Source organism: Geotrypetes seraphini, chromosome 2, assembly GCF_902459505.1.
Source record: "Geotrypetes seraphini chromosome 2, aGeoSer1.1, whole genome shotgun sequence".
Taxonomy (NCBI): Eukaryota; Metazoa; Chordata; class Amphibia; order Gymnophiona; family Dermophiidae; genus Geotrypetes; species Geotrypetes seraphini.
This window is the reverse complement of record NC_047085.1, coordinates 44,452,859-44,470,229: the sequence shown is the minus strand read 5'-3', so window position 1 is coordinate 44,470,229 and position 17,371 is coordinate 44,452,859. Positions and strand designations below refer to the sequence as shown.

General features: G+C 43.8%; 1 protein-coding gene and 1 long non-coding RNA gene across 4 annotated transcripts in view; one reads left to right on the top strand and one right to left on the bottom strand.

The window, feature by feature from the left end:
- Positions 1-7,551, bottom strand: part of HAS2 (hyaluronan synthase 2) — a 58,769-nt gene extending 51,218 nt beyond the window's left edge. The window contains exon 1 of the mRNA XM_033935199.1: positions 6,972-7,551. The gene's annotated coding sequence lies outside the window, so the exon portion shown is untranslated. The remainder of the gene's footprint in view (positions 1-6,971) is intronic.
- LOC117355985 lies at positions 5,705-15,616 on the top strand. Of its 3 annotated transcripts, XR_004538499.1 has the most exons (6): positions 5,705-5,848; positions 6,987-7,065; positions 7,333-7,464; positions 9,265-9,504; positions 13,514-13,619; positions 15,027-15,616. It is a non-coding gene; the product is annotated as an uncharacterized LOC117355985 (long non-coding RNA). The 3 variants fall into 3 exon arrangements; XR_004538497.1 differs by lacking the exon at positions 9,265-9,504 and having other exon boundaries at positions 5,709-5,848; XR_004538498.1 differs by lacking the exons at positions 5,705-5,848; positions 6,987-7,065; positions 7,333-7,464 and adding an exon at positions 8,409-8,744.
- The last annotated feature ends 1,755 nt before the right edge of the window (positions 15,617-17,371 follow it).

The window sequence follows — 17,371 nt, the reverse complement described above, 5'->3', positions numbered from 1 at the left end:
GTGGGCAGAAGTTAGTCCTCGTAGGTTGTGGATAAGAGCGGATCGCGTCCAGGGCCAGATTTAAGGGTAGGCCCAGGAGGCAGGTGCCTAGAGCCAGCGTTAGGGGGGAGGAAACAGCAACAGATCTGGGGGGGGGGGGGCAGCGGTCCGAACTTCTTTGCTAAACTCCTAAATTGGGGCCCTGGCATGGCAGCTGCCCTGAAGCTTTCCCTCTGCTGCGATGTGGTTGGAAACGGGAAGTTGCGGCAGAGGGAAAAAAACTTTGGGGCAGCAGCCGTTTCGGGGCCCCTCTGAAAAGACCACTTTTGGCTGCAGGGGAGAAGCGATCTCTTGCCTGGCCTCCTCCCCCCCCTACTCTTCAGCTTTCCCCCTTCTTGGCTGTATTAGCAGGTGGGGGGAGGAGCAAGGAGAGCAGCTGCCCCGAGCACTCTGTTTTGGGCCACAATGATAGTCTACTTTTTCTCTGCTTCCCCGATGCGGCAGGAACACAAGCCTTCTTCCTCCTCCTCCTCCTCCTCCTCCTCCCTTCCCCGACGTCAATTTTGACATTGGAGAGGACGTTCCGGCCCAACCATGCAGCAATTGACTGGCCCGAACATCCTCTCAGATGTCAAAATTGGTGTCAGGAAGAAGGCAAGAAGCAGCGGCGGCGGATCAGGCTTTGAATTGGCACAGCAGGGAGGGGAAGCGATCGCCCGTCCCGGTGTCCCCACGCACCGCTTCGGAACGCTGTCTCTGATAACGGGACATTTTGGCGACCCGAAGGGTCGGGACAACAGGACGGTCGGTCCAAAAATGGGACTGTCCCGTTGAAAACAGGACATATGGTCACCTTATGTAAAGTAGTGCTGCCCGATTCAAGAAAAAAAAAAAAAATTGATTCGATTCAGTCTATTGGATCGATTTTTCGATTCGATTTTCCTGCCCAAGTGGGTGGATTTTTTTTCGATGATCCTGGTGGATTTATTTTATAGCCTCTTCACCCATTTTATAGCTCTTTACCCCCCTTTGCCCTCTCCTATCCACACTGGCTCTTTGGTGTAAACAAAATAAAAAGATTTTTCCTTGTTTTGGATTAGTTGCATTCTTATTGCAGTTTCGATTTGGTTTTAAACTACAGTAAAACCTTGGATTGCAAGTAACTTGGTCTGCAAGTGTTTTGCAAGACAAGCAAAACATTTTATTAAATTTCAACTTGATATACAAGCAATGTCTTGCAATACAAGTACATACAGTATACACGCGTCACATTATCACAACTGAGCCGATGGTTCTTCTCTGACGCTGCGGGAGTGTAGTGGCTGTTCTAAATGAGCGAGGTCTTGCAATACAGGTACGTATAGTATTTTGTATTAAAGTTTTTGGGTTGTGGAACGAATCATCTGAATTTCCATTATTTCCTATGGGGAAATTTGTTGTGATATACGAGTGTTTTGGATTACAAGCATGCTTCTGGAACAAATTATGCTCGCAAACCAAGATTTAACTGTAAATAGATTCCCTTTTCTTTGCAACAAATGTGATCAATTTTCCCTTTCACAACATGGATGACCAAAGCAATCAATGCATGAAAAGCTACGATTAAGATCTATATGAACTTTTACTTGGATCCATAGTAGCCAGTCCTCTCTTCCCTGCCTTCCCCAATTGAAGTTTGCTATTTCTGATTTGTTTCACCCACATCTGACTCTTGTTTTTACTGTTTGTTTCTTTACTAGAATCATTTTGATAGTCACGAGAGCAATTTTTCAACAGCATCTCATCAGGAACCTGTTTGAATTATACTACTCGGGTCCCCTGATGCAGGGAACGAAACGGGACCACGTTGGGACCCCCAAGTCCTGCTTAAGCTAAGTGTTATTTCAGCACATAGTACAACACACAGTGACTCTCAAATACGTTAAAAATCTTTATTATGAAAGTTTTTTGAGACTGAATCAAGCAATATTCTGTGGAGTTACTTTCATTAGTGATCAAAGTTTTTATAAAACAACAATGACTGGAAGGTGAACTCTTCACCCAAGGGAGGTATTCAAGCCTTCCTTACAGAGTTCCACATCTCTGAGTATTTTTATAAACTTTATTTTGATCACTCTCCATGAATTTTGTTACCAATGTGGGTCAGTTGAATGATTTGATTCCCCAATTGAAGGTCAGGTCAAAGAGCAAAGTTTAATTTGCAAAAATATTCTATACTCCAATGCCTCCCCCTACCCCACCTGAAATATTTCTTCAGAGAAAGGAGAAATGGAAGAAGCTGGAGCATTTGCAATGCGTACAGGATATGAAAAGATTAAATGATCACTCAAAATATTAGCAAAGGTACAGAGAAAGCCATCCAAGCCAGTGGTATTCAACCCAGTCCTCAGGGACCACCTGGCCAGTCGGGTTTTCAAAATCTCTGTCATCCATATTCATCGTGGATATCCTGAAAACCTGACTGGCCAGGTGGTCCCCGAGGACTGGGTTGAATACCACTGATCTAAGCTATACCAAAAAACAAAAAAAAGTACACCAGACCTATGTTTTGTCTAAGTGGAGCATGTGAGCAATCACTTGCACATTCTAAGAGCATCGTTCAGATTTTATATGGTTGCCCACAAAAATATTTGCAAATCTGGAAAAATTGTTGATTTTTAGAACTTTGTCGTTTGCATGAGAAAAAAAAAAAATTTGCATACACCCAGCCAGTCAGAGAGAGCATTGACTGGGACTAAATAAAAATATCAGAAGTTAAAATTCCTGTGCCCTGGTTTTTAAGGCCCAAAACTAAACTAAACCGGGAACACACTGCTGCCTTGTTATGTTTAGGTATAGAGACAAATATCCAATTCCCTTCTTCTCCTATTGGATGAGTGTCATACTGCATCTATGGTATTGGCCAATTGGTGGACCTATCCAGAACGTGGGAATTAGCTTTAAGAATGTGTGATTAATCAGCTGTAGAAGTTATACAAGGTCAAGTTATGTCTATTTTACGCCGACCAGTGAGATCAAACCGGACTGGAACTGTTCCCCCTTTTCACAAATCTTAATGCCACAGTTTTTCCACTTATGATTCAACACAGCTAAAAGTTACCTAGACCAAGGGTTTGCAATTAAAGAACATTTTCGCAATACATGTGAACTATAATCCTATTGCTCGTGTAAACTGCCTCAACTTCTTCCACTATACTCAGGGGTCATGTTCTCACAATGTCCCCTTAACCCCAACCTTTTTTTTCTCAATTTTTAGTCTGTGCCTTTTATATACTAGCCCTGGCATGACAAGAAGTCACAGGATGAAGAGAAGACCCCCCCCCCCCCGGCACTCCAGTCCATTCTAACAAAAACTGTCTTATAATCCATTTTATCTAGCAGTTTATTTCCAAAGTATGTAATAACGGTAGGAAATATATCATCGATTCTTTGGCTCTTCTTTGGCTCTCCAGAAACATTCATTCGTTCATAAAAGGGGGCAATTTCATAACAGGGTGACTGTGTAAGATGTCTCAAAAAAGGTAACTTATTTACAAAGGCCAAATAGAGATATGAGAAAGGTACTTGAACGATGTCATAAAAAGTACAAACAGCACAGCTCACCTGCTCTGAAGATGTAAATGCATGCATTCGCTCTATTGTATGAGTTTTGGATGGGTACACCCAGGAAGTTTGTTTCCCGTTTGTGTGTTATTTGTCTCCATGTGGAAATGAACCTTAAAAGAGCATGCACACAATGGTAACCGGATTTACCCAGTTTGTGCATTCATCCGAGACGTGTGCGTAATTTGGATAATGTGCCCTTAATTATCAATAATTGGGTATTAACCACCAATTATTGAAATTGACATGCATTAAAAATTTGCAAGCACACATCCGTGCTGTGCCTTATTCTAAATCATAAAGGGGTGTGGCCACAGGCATCTCAGGGGCAATCCTATAGGGTACAGACATAGTTACATACAGACCCAGCGCCTAGTTCTAGTGCAGGGGTAGGGAACTCCGGTCCTCGAGAGCCGCATTCCAGTCGGGTTTTCAGGATTTCCCCAATGCATATGCATGAGATCTATTTGCATGCACTGCTTTCAATGCATTTTCATTGGGGAAAACCCGACTGGAATGCGGAGACCGGAGTTCCCTACCCCTGCTCTATAGAATCACGTTTAGCGCCAATCTGTTCCCGCATTGAATCGAGTGGCCAACTTATGGACGCTGCTCCCTATGTGCGCACAGTGTGAATTATTTTCTGATAACATGCGAATGTGGGGACTATTATACAAGTGCACATCTAATGGGAAAAAAGCATACATTATATGCAGTCTGTGCACGCACCATTATGGGTGGACAATTGTTTCCAGTGACAGCGCACATTGTCCATAACGGTGGGAACAATGTTTCCAATGACAGCCCATCACTAACGCGAGCACATTTTATAAATCACATACACTGTCACTTTACCCCCAGAATACCCAGACGTACCCCCCTAGTGCAAAATTAGGTCATCCACTTTCTACACAGAGCTCTTTACCTCATGTTAGAAACATGGGAAGGAAACTTCTTAAAAACAAAACCTTAATGTGTTTGTGAATAACCACAAAGTACTTTATCATTAATGAATACAGCCTGCTAAAGTCTTTAATTATTTACCTAGCACTAAACGCAATAAAATTAAGCCTTTCATACCACATCTTTAAGAAGAGTGCCAAGATCTGCAGACTAAAATTATATTGTTCAGTCAGAACCAGACCTACACCCATAATTAACCCGTCTTCAGTTTCATCAGATAATTCATTCAGTTGTATGTTTCTTTTAACCTACGATTGATAGATATCCCTCCATATTGTATCCGTGGGCTCCTTTTATCAAGCCGCGCTAGCGGGGTTAACGCGCGCGACTTATCATCACGCGTTAACCCCAGCGCTGGTTAAAAACTAACGCCTGCTCAAGAGGAGGCGGTAGCGGCTAGCACGGCCGGCGGTTTAGCGCGTGGTATTACGCATGTTAAACCGCTAGCGCGGCTTGATAAAAAAAGGAGCCCTGGATGTTAAACCTCACCCATGCCAAGACAAGTAATTTGAGAAACCTCAGGCTCAGTTTTTTTTGTTGTTTTTTTTTAATAGCACTTTACAGTGTAAACATGTTTTACTAAACCTATTCAAGGGGTTATTGTTTTAACTTGTTTCACTAAGCACATCCCTGTGCTCGTTATACCTTGAGAATAAAGCCACTGCTTTGGCATCCAGCCAACACAACGTAACTGTTTCCACAATTACCTTTTATCTTACTAACCCAGAGGAGGAAACAAGTTACCGAGCGATACGAAAGAGAGCAGACTCCTTGTGTTGCTAAGCTTTTAAAGACAGGAGGCTAGATCATCACCGCACTTGAAGCAAAAGGAAGATACGATGGAAAAATGTTTGAGAGAGCGATAACAACTTCCTTGTCCTGCCACACCGGACTAAGGAGGCGTGGCAGTCTCCGGGCTGTCAGCGCCGAAGCCCTAACATACAAACGACTCCAGCCCCCTGCCTTGGGAAACCTCCAGCTTCCAGCGGCAGCCAATCGGCCCCTTAACTAGCTATGACGTCACTGGGGGGCGGGCTCGGCTAAACCCGACGTCAAAGGTATTCCCCCACATATGCCACGTGGGTTTTCCAGAGTGCAATGTATACAGCGGGCTCTGCCTGGGACGGAGAAAGGGGGGGGGGGAAAAAAATATCAAAAAGCCATACTTCACTCCTTTTGTGTCCTATACCGAGGACGTTTTTGTTAAAGCGTGAGCGCTCGTGTTCTGCACGTTTTCACAAGGGGGTCCGAGACCTTAGCGTTTAGTGATGTACTTGGAAAGGGAGAGCCAGGAGTTTTTTGGGTTTTTTTTTTTTTTAATCCCATCACGTTTGATTCATTCTCTTTCTGAATTAGCTATTTGCCTTATGTTTGGGTTTTGTTTTTTTTCTCTCGAGGGCAGTGGGAGATGGGGGAGGAAACTTCTTGTTTCTCCCTCCCAGAAGCTCTGTAGTGCCAGACTACGGTTGTATCATGCAGTCTTGGGAAGTGTCCCAGCTAGGGAGGAACAAATGATGCGATTTCAGCGTAGAGCTACTTTGAATCTCTCCCGTCTTCCAATAACCTCTCCCTCGGGCTGGTTTTTGCCTAATCAGTGCAACTCCACTTTGTACTTTCCAATTTTTTTTTTTCTCCAGTCCGCTAGTTCTCATGCCTCTACTTTCATTCTGCAAAGGCTTTATGAATCCTGTTCCATTTTCCAAGTGTCTTTGGATGGACTGGTTTTTAGTAGCTTCTTTTACTGTCCTTTGGGGTTGTTTTTTTTTTTTTTTTGGGGGGGGGGGGGGGTTGTTTGTGCTGTTTTGATTTGTTATTAATAAAAACAAACTTTCTTTCTACCCCTCTCATGGTCCCTCTGAAATGCGTTTCACATAATTTGCGGTTTAGGTAAATATTGAAGGATTTTCAGAGACGTGAATATTGTCAGCCACCTGAACCGTTTCTTTCAAATAGACAACCGGGGGGGGGGGGGGGGGCTGAACTTTTTTTTTTTTTTAAATTCTAGCACTGTAACAAGTTGCGCTTTCTATGGGCAGAGGTGATACTCGACACATTCACACCTAGCTCAGCATTTCGCACTCCTCCCAACCCCCACTTTTTTTTTTAAACAAGTACAGTACTACATTAAAACAGCTCAGTTTTTTTCCCTCTATGTTGCAAAGTTTTAAGACATGAACCTCCATATCTTCTGCATTAGTCTTTTATCTGCTTGCATCTTTATGTTTTGCAACTCCTAAATTACATAAAAATGCATGCACCTTTGTAGTTCAGATAAAGTTTGCTCATGCATATATATTATAGTTGCACATTAACTACTTTTTAATATTATAAATTTCAAAGCTAATGTATTTCGAAAAGTGTAAAAACAAAAAGTAAGCAAGATATTTAGTTTTGAATTTTCTCTAATGCGTTTATAAATCACATACCTTGCTTCTCCTTAGATCATATGGTCCCAAGGATCTTTTGCCTGCTGTGTGGTCTTCTATTGACTTTCTTGTGGACTAGTTTCCAAGATCTGAGGTAATATCAGCTCAAGTTATTTAAAAAAATAGATAAAAATGTAGCCGAATTAAAAAAAAAGAGTAAATAAAAATGAACATAAATAATAATAATAATAAACCTTAAGGATGTACTTTTCCCCCACGTGTTCTCGAATGCTGAAAAAAAAGGGGGGGGGGAGAGCTGATTTCTAGTTAAACTTGCACGCAGTCACTGCAAATAAATTAAAAGCAGGTTTTCTCACTTTCCCAAAAAGTTTTGTGTTAATTACAAACTTGCTGTTTGAAGTTAAAAGGCTGCAAGCGGAAATACTTTTTCAAGGGTTCTAAGATGTGGAAAGCGTCAGGCTTCAGCCCTGCAACCTTGGGTGATGCTTTGTAGAAGTCCTGGTTTCAAGAATTCTTCTCAGAATCAGAGGAGGTAATTTTTTCCAGACGTCTCTTGGCTTGATTTTTCTCTCTTTCCCCCCTCTTCTCGCTTCAGCTTGCTTTTCTGCCTTCTCCCAAGTCAAGGGGGTCTTTTAACAAGTGAGACTTTTGGTGGTGGTTGTTTTATTAAGGGCGGAGGAAGGGGGCAGGGAGGAGGGAACTCCTTTCTAGACTTAAAAAAAAAAGAAGAAAAAACCCTGCCCATTCAAAGTCTCACAGACTTGGCTAGGACCAGTTAAAAAAAACAAAACAAAAAAAAAAAAAACTCCAGTGCATTCAATTAGTCTAATTGCAAACATTTGCAAAGAAATGAGTGCTACCACTACCTGATTTCCTATTCGTGTTATATACCATTTGGAGGGGAGAGTTGAGGTGATGTGGCTGGGGGGGTGTTAAGAAGTCTGATTTTTTTTTCTGCTTTTGCACGGTTGTAGCTTTAAAAGAAACTGACCGTTCCCATCTTTCCCCCACCATTTCCTCAGTTTTGACACCGAGCAGTGACTTGAACAAAAAAGCTCTTTATACCCCGTATTTAGCTACAGGTCACAAAAATAAATACAGAAGAGGTTGGCTTGCCTTATTCATTCCTGCACAAAATCGGAGCAGCAGCATAGGAAGCTCAAATTTAAACGAGAGACGATCTCTAGATTTGGATTTAAAAATTTTTTAAAAAAAAGTTTTGCTTTTTTCCGTGTTTATTTATTTACTTCTTATTGAGGGGGGGATTATCCCAAAGTTTTATTTATTTATTCAATTTTTTATATCGTTCTCCCAGGGGTAGATTTGATTTATTTTTCTTGCAAACGTTCACCCAATAGGTAGAGACATTTTCGGATTTTCCAACCATAAAACACTTCGCCTCCATTTGGGCTCAGAAGCCCCCTCGTGACCTGTGTTGTCCGCTAAATACAGTAGGTGTTTCTTCCTATTTTGATGCGACTCTGTTAAAAACCTAGCTGTAACCAAAAGCCGGCGGAGAAATACTGAAAGCGACCGGGCGGTGGCGCTCTTTAGGCACGGTTTAGAAAGGAGGGCAGCTGAAAGGTTTAAATAGCCAGAATGGGAGCTTTCAGAATCGTGTTTGGAGGCAAAGGGGTTTTTTTTCCCCTCGAAGAGCACAGAACATGCACTGTTTAAAAACAGTTGGCCTCGCCGTTGCTTGGATGATGAACTAATGAACGTTTGTTTCATGTTACATTCGGTGGGACTGCAAAGCTCTCTGGCTATAATTTTTTTTTAAACAAGGAAGTTCTGAGATGCGCTACCTTTCAAGTAGGTGATTGACGTGATGCTATTATTTCAAAGGGGAAAAGGCGGGGGGGATGGGGAGTTTAAAGATTTGGAAATCGGCCTGGTAAGAGAACACCAAGTGGCAGGCCATGTCCGCTCTTCCCTTCCCCCTTCTCTATAAACAAACACACTCAATCACACACAGCCCTCACACATAGTCAGGAGGCTGATTGAGATACTCTGATCTAGTAATCAGCTAGAGTTTGGGAGGGGGGGGAGGGGAGGGTTGTTTTTTTTAAAGCCACAATAGCTACTGTGATTAACTTCACCTGAGCATTTATACCAGTTTGTAGGTACCCCCAGCTGTTCATTTCTGGAATATGAAACCTGAACACAGAGTAATAATTCTACAAGAAATGATTACGACTTTGCCATAACAACCTCTTCAGCTCTACTGTGTGCTTAGGAGAAAAGTGGACCCTGCTGTGTAATGTGTCTGGCTTTGAAATCGGGCAGGGCGTGTTGTAGCACTCTTCTTTTACTGATCCTGTTCAATGATTAGTTCACAGAAATTCCTCTAGCAGCTCCCTGGAATTGGGAGGAGGCATATTGGCGAGCAAGGCCCGAACTCCCTCACACTTGAACTGGGCCCGATTGCTGCACGTTGGCTGTGCCGTCGGAGATGACATCACGCACCCTGCGTGGACCAATGGCGCCTCTCTGTTTGAGGTCATGTGGGGGCAGTGTTCTGACCACCCTGACTGCTCCAGGAGACTTATGGGAATTGGTTGGAGGAAGGGAGGTAACTTTTTTTTTTTAAATGGCGTAGCAGAAGGGTGAGGTGTGGTGCAATATCCTTTGGCAAAGCAAAATGCTAACAATTGTAGTATTTACGACCATGTATACTCGGTGGATTTGAATGAAACTCTTGCACACTGTATTGTAAATTGGTGTGACTATTCGGTTTTATATTAATTCTGTTAGTGGACTACCTGTGGTTCCCTCCCCTCCCGCCACTACAGCTAAAGTAAGCTGAGAGTGTAGGATGCCTGTGTCTCTGGCAACTGATGATGCTATGAGAGAGAGGCCAGTGGCCAATTTAACCCTGTGGATGCCCAACCACAGGGCTGCCCAAGTCCGGTCCTCCAGATCTACTGATAGGCCAGGTTTTCAGGATATCCGCAATGAATATGCATGAGAGAGATTTGCATACCAAGCAGGCGGTGCAGGCAAATCTCTCTCATGCATATTCATTGCGGATATCCTGAAAACTTGGCCTGCCAGTAGATCTCGAGGACCGGACTTGGGCAGCCCTGCCCAACTATCTTGCTGGGAAAGACCCCCCCCCCCCTTTCCCGGAAAATCAAAGTTGTCTGGCCTTCTCCAAGATAGGACATTGCAATGGATTCAGGCCCCTTCCCCCCCCCCCCCCCCCCCCACTGATGTTGCATCAGTTGGCTCTCTCAAAATTAATGGGGCTGTGCAAGAGCATGGTTTCTGCAGATAGATTCAGAGTGTGGTTCCCCTATGTCATCATTAGAACCAATTAGGGCCAGGGCTATGTTAATCTGCCCAGAATGCTTAAGGGGGCATTCAGTTTAAACAGATGTAAATGAGGTCACTTGCTCTGCCCTCCCAACGCTCAGAGAACAGTGTGCAAACAGACTTTGCTCTTACTGCTGGAAAAATAACACCATCTCAGAGCTGGCATTGGGGGGTTTGAAGAGAGAAGGGGGATTTTTTTGTTTGTTTTTGGAGGAGGGGTTGTGATTTTCCTCTTTAAAATCTTCCAGCTTTTCATTTGTTTCGGAATTAGAAGGAAACCTGTGCAAGCCTCCGAGTGACGATACTGAAAACCAAATGTGTGCGAGTCTGAGCAAAGCTGAAAGTGAAAGCTTACGCTGGTGCCAGTTTTTCTGTGCATAAATGCGAGCCTTTCAAGTGGAAAACCATTTTGAAAAACCTTATATTTAAAGGTGCAGAAGAACAGTGCAGCTGTGTGCTTCACTTCAGCGTTTGCCTGGCACGGGCACACAAGAGCTGTGCTTACTGCGACATTCAGCCTGGAGTAGGGTTACCAGATGTCTGGATTTCCCTGGATGGCTTTTCAAAACCCGACACTTTGACCACATATCGCGTGTGGTATCCACACATGCACGGACTTCCTCTCGACAAGAGCAAGCAGCGAGGGCAGGATTAGGGTGGGGATGGGTCTAGGGGCCCACAGCTGACCCGGATCCTTCCATCTGATGTCGGAGGGAAGACTTCAGGGTCATCTGTGGGCTGCATGCAGGAGCTGCTACTCGCAGCTTTGCGAAGAGAAGTGTTGCTGGGAGGATGCAGCCAGCCAGTGGAGGTAAACACCCACAGGAGGGAGGCATGAATTGGGGGTGCAGAATGGGAGGGAAAGATGATGAAGGGTGCGTTGGAACACAGAAAGGAGGAAGAGGGGGGGTTTTAGCACATGAAGGGAGAGGCAGGACCCTGGTTCATAAGTACATATCTGACGTTAAGCCAGATGTTCTTAACCTGGGGACTGCCTGTACACTTCTCCCTCCGAATCCGCTGATTCGGTTATTTGTGATTTTTATTTTTTTTAATTTATTATTATTTTTTGTAATCCATTTTAATTTTTTGGGCTATTTTTAAGCCCTCTTAGACCCCCCCCCCCCCCCGGAACCTTACCTGGTGGTTTAGCAGGTTTTTAGGGCAGAAACTATCTTCCTACACTCCTGCCCCTTGCAGATCGCTCATAGGAAATGGGTGCCGTGAGCTCCCGTCGTAGTCTCGAGAGACTGCGGGAGCTCACGGCAGCCATTTCCTATGAGCGATCTGCATGGGACAGGAGTGTAGGAAGGTTGCTCCTGCCTGGAAAACCCGATAGACCACCAGGTAAGGCTTAAGGGATGCCGGGGGGAAGCGGGGGGGGGGGTGGGTCAGAACCAGACCAGATATTATTTGCAGTTTTTTCATATTCGCAGGCCAGCTCTGCCCTTAACCCCCATGGATACGGAGGGAGAAGTGCACTTTGATCATCGCCACTGCAGTGCTGTCGCTCTCAACCCATTCTTATCTTCAGCAGGCTAAATGTTGTTAGTTTTTTGGGTCACTTCAGATGAGGAATGACAGAAAATAATACAAAAATTATTGTCATTGTTTTCAACAACACATCCCTATAAACAGAAGAAGGAATACTAGTTTTATATGAATTTGCTGATGGTAATAAACTCCAATATATGTATTTCCTGTTAAAGAAGATGATTTGGGAAACCTTTGTTAGGTGCCATCGGCTTGTGTCTGAGTCCTAGCGACTTGATGAATTAAGAGATCTAAAAAGAAATCTGTTTTGTGCTAGTCCGGTAAGATCTTCAGCATTAGAGAATGACATAAGAACATAAGAAGTTGCCTCCACTGAGTCAGGCCAGAGGTCCATCTCGCCCAGCGGTCCGCTCCCGCGGTGGCCCACCAGGTCCGTGACCTGTGAAGTGGTTTTTGCCCACTTTTATAACCTACCTCTAGTTCTATCTGTACCCTTCAATCCCCCTATCCTCTAGGAACCTATCCAAACCTTCCTTGAACCCCTGTAAAGTGCTCTGGCCTATCACCTCCTCCGGAAGCATGTTCCATGTGTCCACCACCCTTTGGGTAAAAAAGAACTTTCTAGCATTTGTTCTAAACCTGTCCCCTTTCAATTTCTCCGAGTGACCCCTAGTGGTTGTGGGTCCCCACAGTTTGAAGAATCTGTCCTTATCTACTCTCTCTATGCCCTTTAGGATTTTGAAGGTTTCTATCATGTCCCCTCTAAGAATGACACGGTGACAAAATTCATCACCATCCCTGTCCCCGCGGATAACCGCGGGAAACCTCTTCATGTCATTCTTTAAGGAGAGAGGGAAGAATCAGAGTATGAATGGCCACAACCACTGACCCGCAAGCTTTGCTTTGAAGAAAGCTGGTGTAGAAGAACCGAGGTTGAAATAGACACTAGAAAATGACATGGGATTATTTCCCGCGGTTATCCGCGGGGACGGTGATGAATTTTGTCACCGTGTCATTCTCTATTCAGCATCATCCCCATGGTTGTTTTCAACATGTCCAGCCATCTGATTGCAGGTCATCCTCTTTGCCTGGTTTCTTCGATCTTCTCAAACATGATGTCCTTCTCCAGTGATCTCTCTCTTCTGATGGTGTGACCAAAATAAGATAGTCATGACTTCATCATTTGGGCTTCAAGTGACATAGCTGGTTTGATCTCATCCAGAATCGATTTGTTAGCTCTTGTTAGAGCTTACAATTAGAGAATGACACGATGACAAAATTCATCACCGTTCCCATCCCCACGGATAACTGCAGGAAACCATCTTCATGTCATTCTTTAAGGAGAGAGGGAAGAATCGGAGTATGAATAGGCTCAGCCACTGACCCTCAAGCTTTGCTTTCAAGAATGCTGGTATAGAAGGACTGAGGTTGAAATAGACACTACAAAAATTACAAGGGATTATTTCTCGCGGTTATCCACGGGGACGGGGACGGTGATGAATTTTGTCACCGTGTCATTCTCTACTTACAATCTAACTTGGACAGACAGGCGAGACATATAAGGTTGGGGGATGCAGAATCCAAGGTGAGAGGCGTTAGGAGTTGAAAGCACTCTCAAAGAGATGGGAGCTCTCAAAGAGGTGGGCTTTTAACTGGGCCGTCATAATCTTCAAGCTCAAAATCTTCCATCATTTTCCATGTTCATGATCTTTGTCATGTTTGTGTAGTTCTCATCCCATGGTATTACTTTCATCTTTGACTTTTCTTTGCAGATACAATATGTCTTCTTTGCTCCTCGTGATGAGTGTTGTATAATCTGCTTAGCACAGATGCTCACTTCTTCCAGATATGCTTTTCTGAAGATGGCAGGTTGAACAGGTAAGGCTTGCCTGACGGCACATTTTATTGGAGACCAATCAGTGTTGCCATATTCATAGCCTTTTATGAAAAACTGTGTCTGCTTGCACTCTTGCTATGTGGCACCTAGTTTGTATGATTTGGCTGTTAAATTACCCCACACTTTCACTCTAGTAGGCAAACAATCCCATAGTGTTCCTACTCAAAGGGCTCCTTTTACGAAGGCGCGCTAGCGTTTTTACCGCACGAAGCGGATTAGCGCCGCACTAGCCGAAAAACTACCACCTGCTCAAGAGGAGGCGGTAGCGGCTAGCTGGCGCTATTCTGTGCGTTAAGGATCTATGCGCCTTTGTAAAAGGAGCCCTAAATACAGGAGTTCTGAGAGGCCAAATAAACAGTAGCATGGCGTATCAGTTTGTGCAATGTAGAAGCTACATAAAGTTCCCTTACTCAATCAATGCCAGCCAGGGATGTGCGTTCGTTTGAAATTGACCAAAGAAATAATCTTTTCCCTTTTCTCGTCCTAAATTAGAGCAGCAGCAGGAAAGTCCACCGTGTTGAGCAATGTTAAATTTTTTTTTCAAATTTTCCTGTATCTGCTTAGATTCAAACAGTTTTTATTGATGCAAATATCATCAAATACAATAAATACAACATCAAAGGACATCAATAATGCATCAATTATTAATATACATAGTAAAAGACAAATTCCAATATCAATAAACCCCCACTTTATCTATATGTGTTTGAACCTTTACCGTCCCTCTCCACACCCACCCCTCCCCACCCAATAGTAATCTCTACCCAATGATACTCTCTAAATTTTACTAAATAAAAAGCCCAATTAAGAGATCCAACTTAAAATCGCACTACGGCCATTAGGATGCAAATCTTGCAAATATGAATCCCAAATTTGTATAAATAACATCTTTCGCTTTCTTACAATTCCAGCATCTCTAGCTTCCCAAATGGCCAACTGATGTAATTGGTTCTGCCAATGCCAAAACCTCAGAGGATCAGGGATCGTCCAATATTGTAATATAAATTTTCTAGCCAAGAGACTCATTTTCCTACATAATGCCCCATTTCCTTCAGGTAAATGGCCAAGAGCTTCTGGCAAATCCAAAATAAAGAAAGGAGAACAGCGCGATGATCTTCCAATTATTTTTGACATATAATTTATTATTCGCTTCCAATTGGTGAAGGGAGGGTCCTCGGTCTTCACAACTCATAACTGGTGGTGGGGGGGGGGGGGTGAGGGGTGAGGGAAGGAGTAAACTGCCCTCCCGAAAGAGTTGTCACTCTAACAAACCCACAAGGGTAATTAATTGTTTGTGAAACATCCCCGGACCACTCCCTTAGTGAAGTGAATTAAAAGTGCACAAATTCTTAGTGCCGTTTTTGAAACCTACCTGCTTTACTTCACAGATTGCTGGAAACGTTTCGTAACGGAGCGAAGCAGTGCCACAGTTCCTGAAGAAGAAGGGATCAACCTTTTGAAACGGAGCTCGGTTGGACTTAAAGTAGCACGTGGAGCTGTTGAAAAAGAGTTTCTATACCAGTGAGATAAGTCCTGGGTTGATGTTTGATTTATTCTGGCATCTTTTGACTGGGATGATTTTGCCTTCGTTGCAATGGTATGGACTAAGGACGCTGTAGTATTGTTCTAATATAGAGCAACAGTAGTTCAGCCCCATTTGGATTTGTTTAAAATTCTTCATTTTGGCTCTACGAAATTTGTGCACTTTTGATTCACGTCACTATGGGAGTGGCCCGGGGATGTTTCACAAACGATTACCCTTGTAGGTTTGTTAGTGACAACTCTTTTTAGAGGGCGGTTTATTCTTCCCCCTCCCTTCAGCAATTATTTAATTTTAACATTTCTCGACACGGTGGGCTCTCCTGCTGCTGCTCTATTTAGGGCAATAAAAAAAGGAAAAAGATTATTTCTTTGGTCAATTTTTTTTGTCTTTTCTGATTGAGCTTATTGGACTATTAAAACCATTCCTTTGAATTGACTTGAAAAATCTTGTCGACATTTTGGCCCAATTACCTTGTTTAGTAACGCCTAACTAGGGTGCCATAAATAGAATCTGGCCCTCAGCATTCATGCTGGATGTTTTCAGTACATGGATGTCCATTTTCCATGTATTTTAGAACAGGTGCTATCCTGTTTGTATGTAGATGTTTATATACCATCTATCAAAGTTATCTAAGCGATTGAAGCAAGATGGCGGCTAAGAGGTCAGATGCGTTGAGAGCTCCGGCGATGATGGGCAAGGAATTCATTCGAAGGAAGGGTTCGGTAAAAGCACCAACTCACCTGCCTGGGAAAAGTGCTAGCCCGGCCTTTGCCCAACCTTCTGTGAGAGAATTCTTCGCGTCTGTGGCTGAGACGGTTCGGGCGGCTCGGGAGCGGTGAATGGAGCTGATGCTCCGGTGGACCAGGACATCACACTGAGCCTCGAACAATGTGAGATAGAGAATGACACGGTGACAAAATTCATCACCGTTCCCGTCCCCGCGGATAACCGCGGGAAACCATCTTCATGTCATTCTTTAAGGAAAGAGGGAAGAATCAGAGCATGAATGGCCACAACCACTGACCCGCAAGCTTTGCTTTGAAGAATGCTGGTGTAGAAGGACAGAGGATGAAATAGACACTAGAAAATGACATGGGTTTATTTCCCGCGGTTATCCGCGGGGACGGGAACGGTGATGAATTTTGTCACCATGTCATTCTCTAATGCGAGAATCCTCTGAGGCCAATACTTCTGGCAGCACTGAGAGAGACACTGCGGAGCGCTGAAGTGCTAGTGGGATTTCTTTGGTGTTGAGTGCTCTGGGAACTCTTGGAGGTGAGCCCGTGCCTGGAAAGTCACCTGAAATGAGGCTGGAGGGTACAACTAATACACCCCAGAGGTATGAAGGAGACGCTGTCTCCCTGGGAGAGGTTTGCAAAGCAATTGGGAAAATGGAACAATCAGTGAATCAGCGTTTGGATAAAATTGCGGAAGGGTTACCTCTCCTCCAGAACCAGGTTGGGAAACACCAAGAGCAACTGGTTAATCACTCCATGAGTCTTCAAAAGATAGAAAAAGTTGATTACTTGTTGAGATTGCTTGATGTAATTGTCTTCTAAATCAAGTGCTCACCTGAGTATTTTCTGTTTGAAATTTGGGGAAAAAAAAAAAAAAATTATCTAAGTGGCTTACAATCAGGTACTCGAGCATTTTCCCTGTCTGTCTTGGCTCACAATCTGTCTGATCCATTGACAACCTGCCCTCACAACTCTCTCGTGTGCTTTCGTCTCGTGTTTGAGGCCTGTCCTTGGCTTCCGATTCAGTGTCCTCACAATCTATCTAACATACCTGGGGCAATGGTGGATTGAGTGACTTGCTCAGGACCGCAAGAAGCATATGAGATAAGACATCCATTAATAGTGTACTCGCTTGGATATCCGTCTGCTGAGTTCTCTGGACGTCCTTTCTAAAATGATGCTCAAAGCACAACAAATAAAATGATCAGATCAAATAAAACTTTTAGAGCAGACTGAGGGGGGGTACTTGCATGGAGTTCTAGGAAAAGGTTTAGGAAACCAGGCCTTGAAAAGGAAGGCAGAACATATAGAAAACAAGGAGGGAAGTTGTAGCTATCAAGGAAGCCAGCCTGCATGGTGTGATATTGCTACTCTTTGGGTTTTGGCCAGGTACTAGTGACCTGGATTGGCCACCGTGAGAATGGGCTACTGGGCTTGATAGACCATTGGTCTG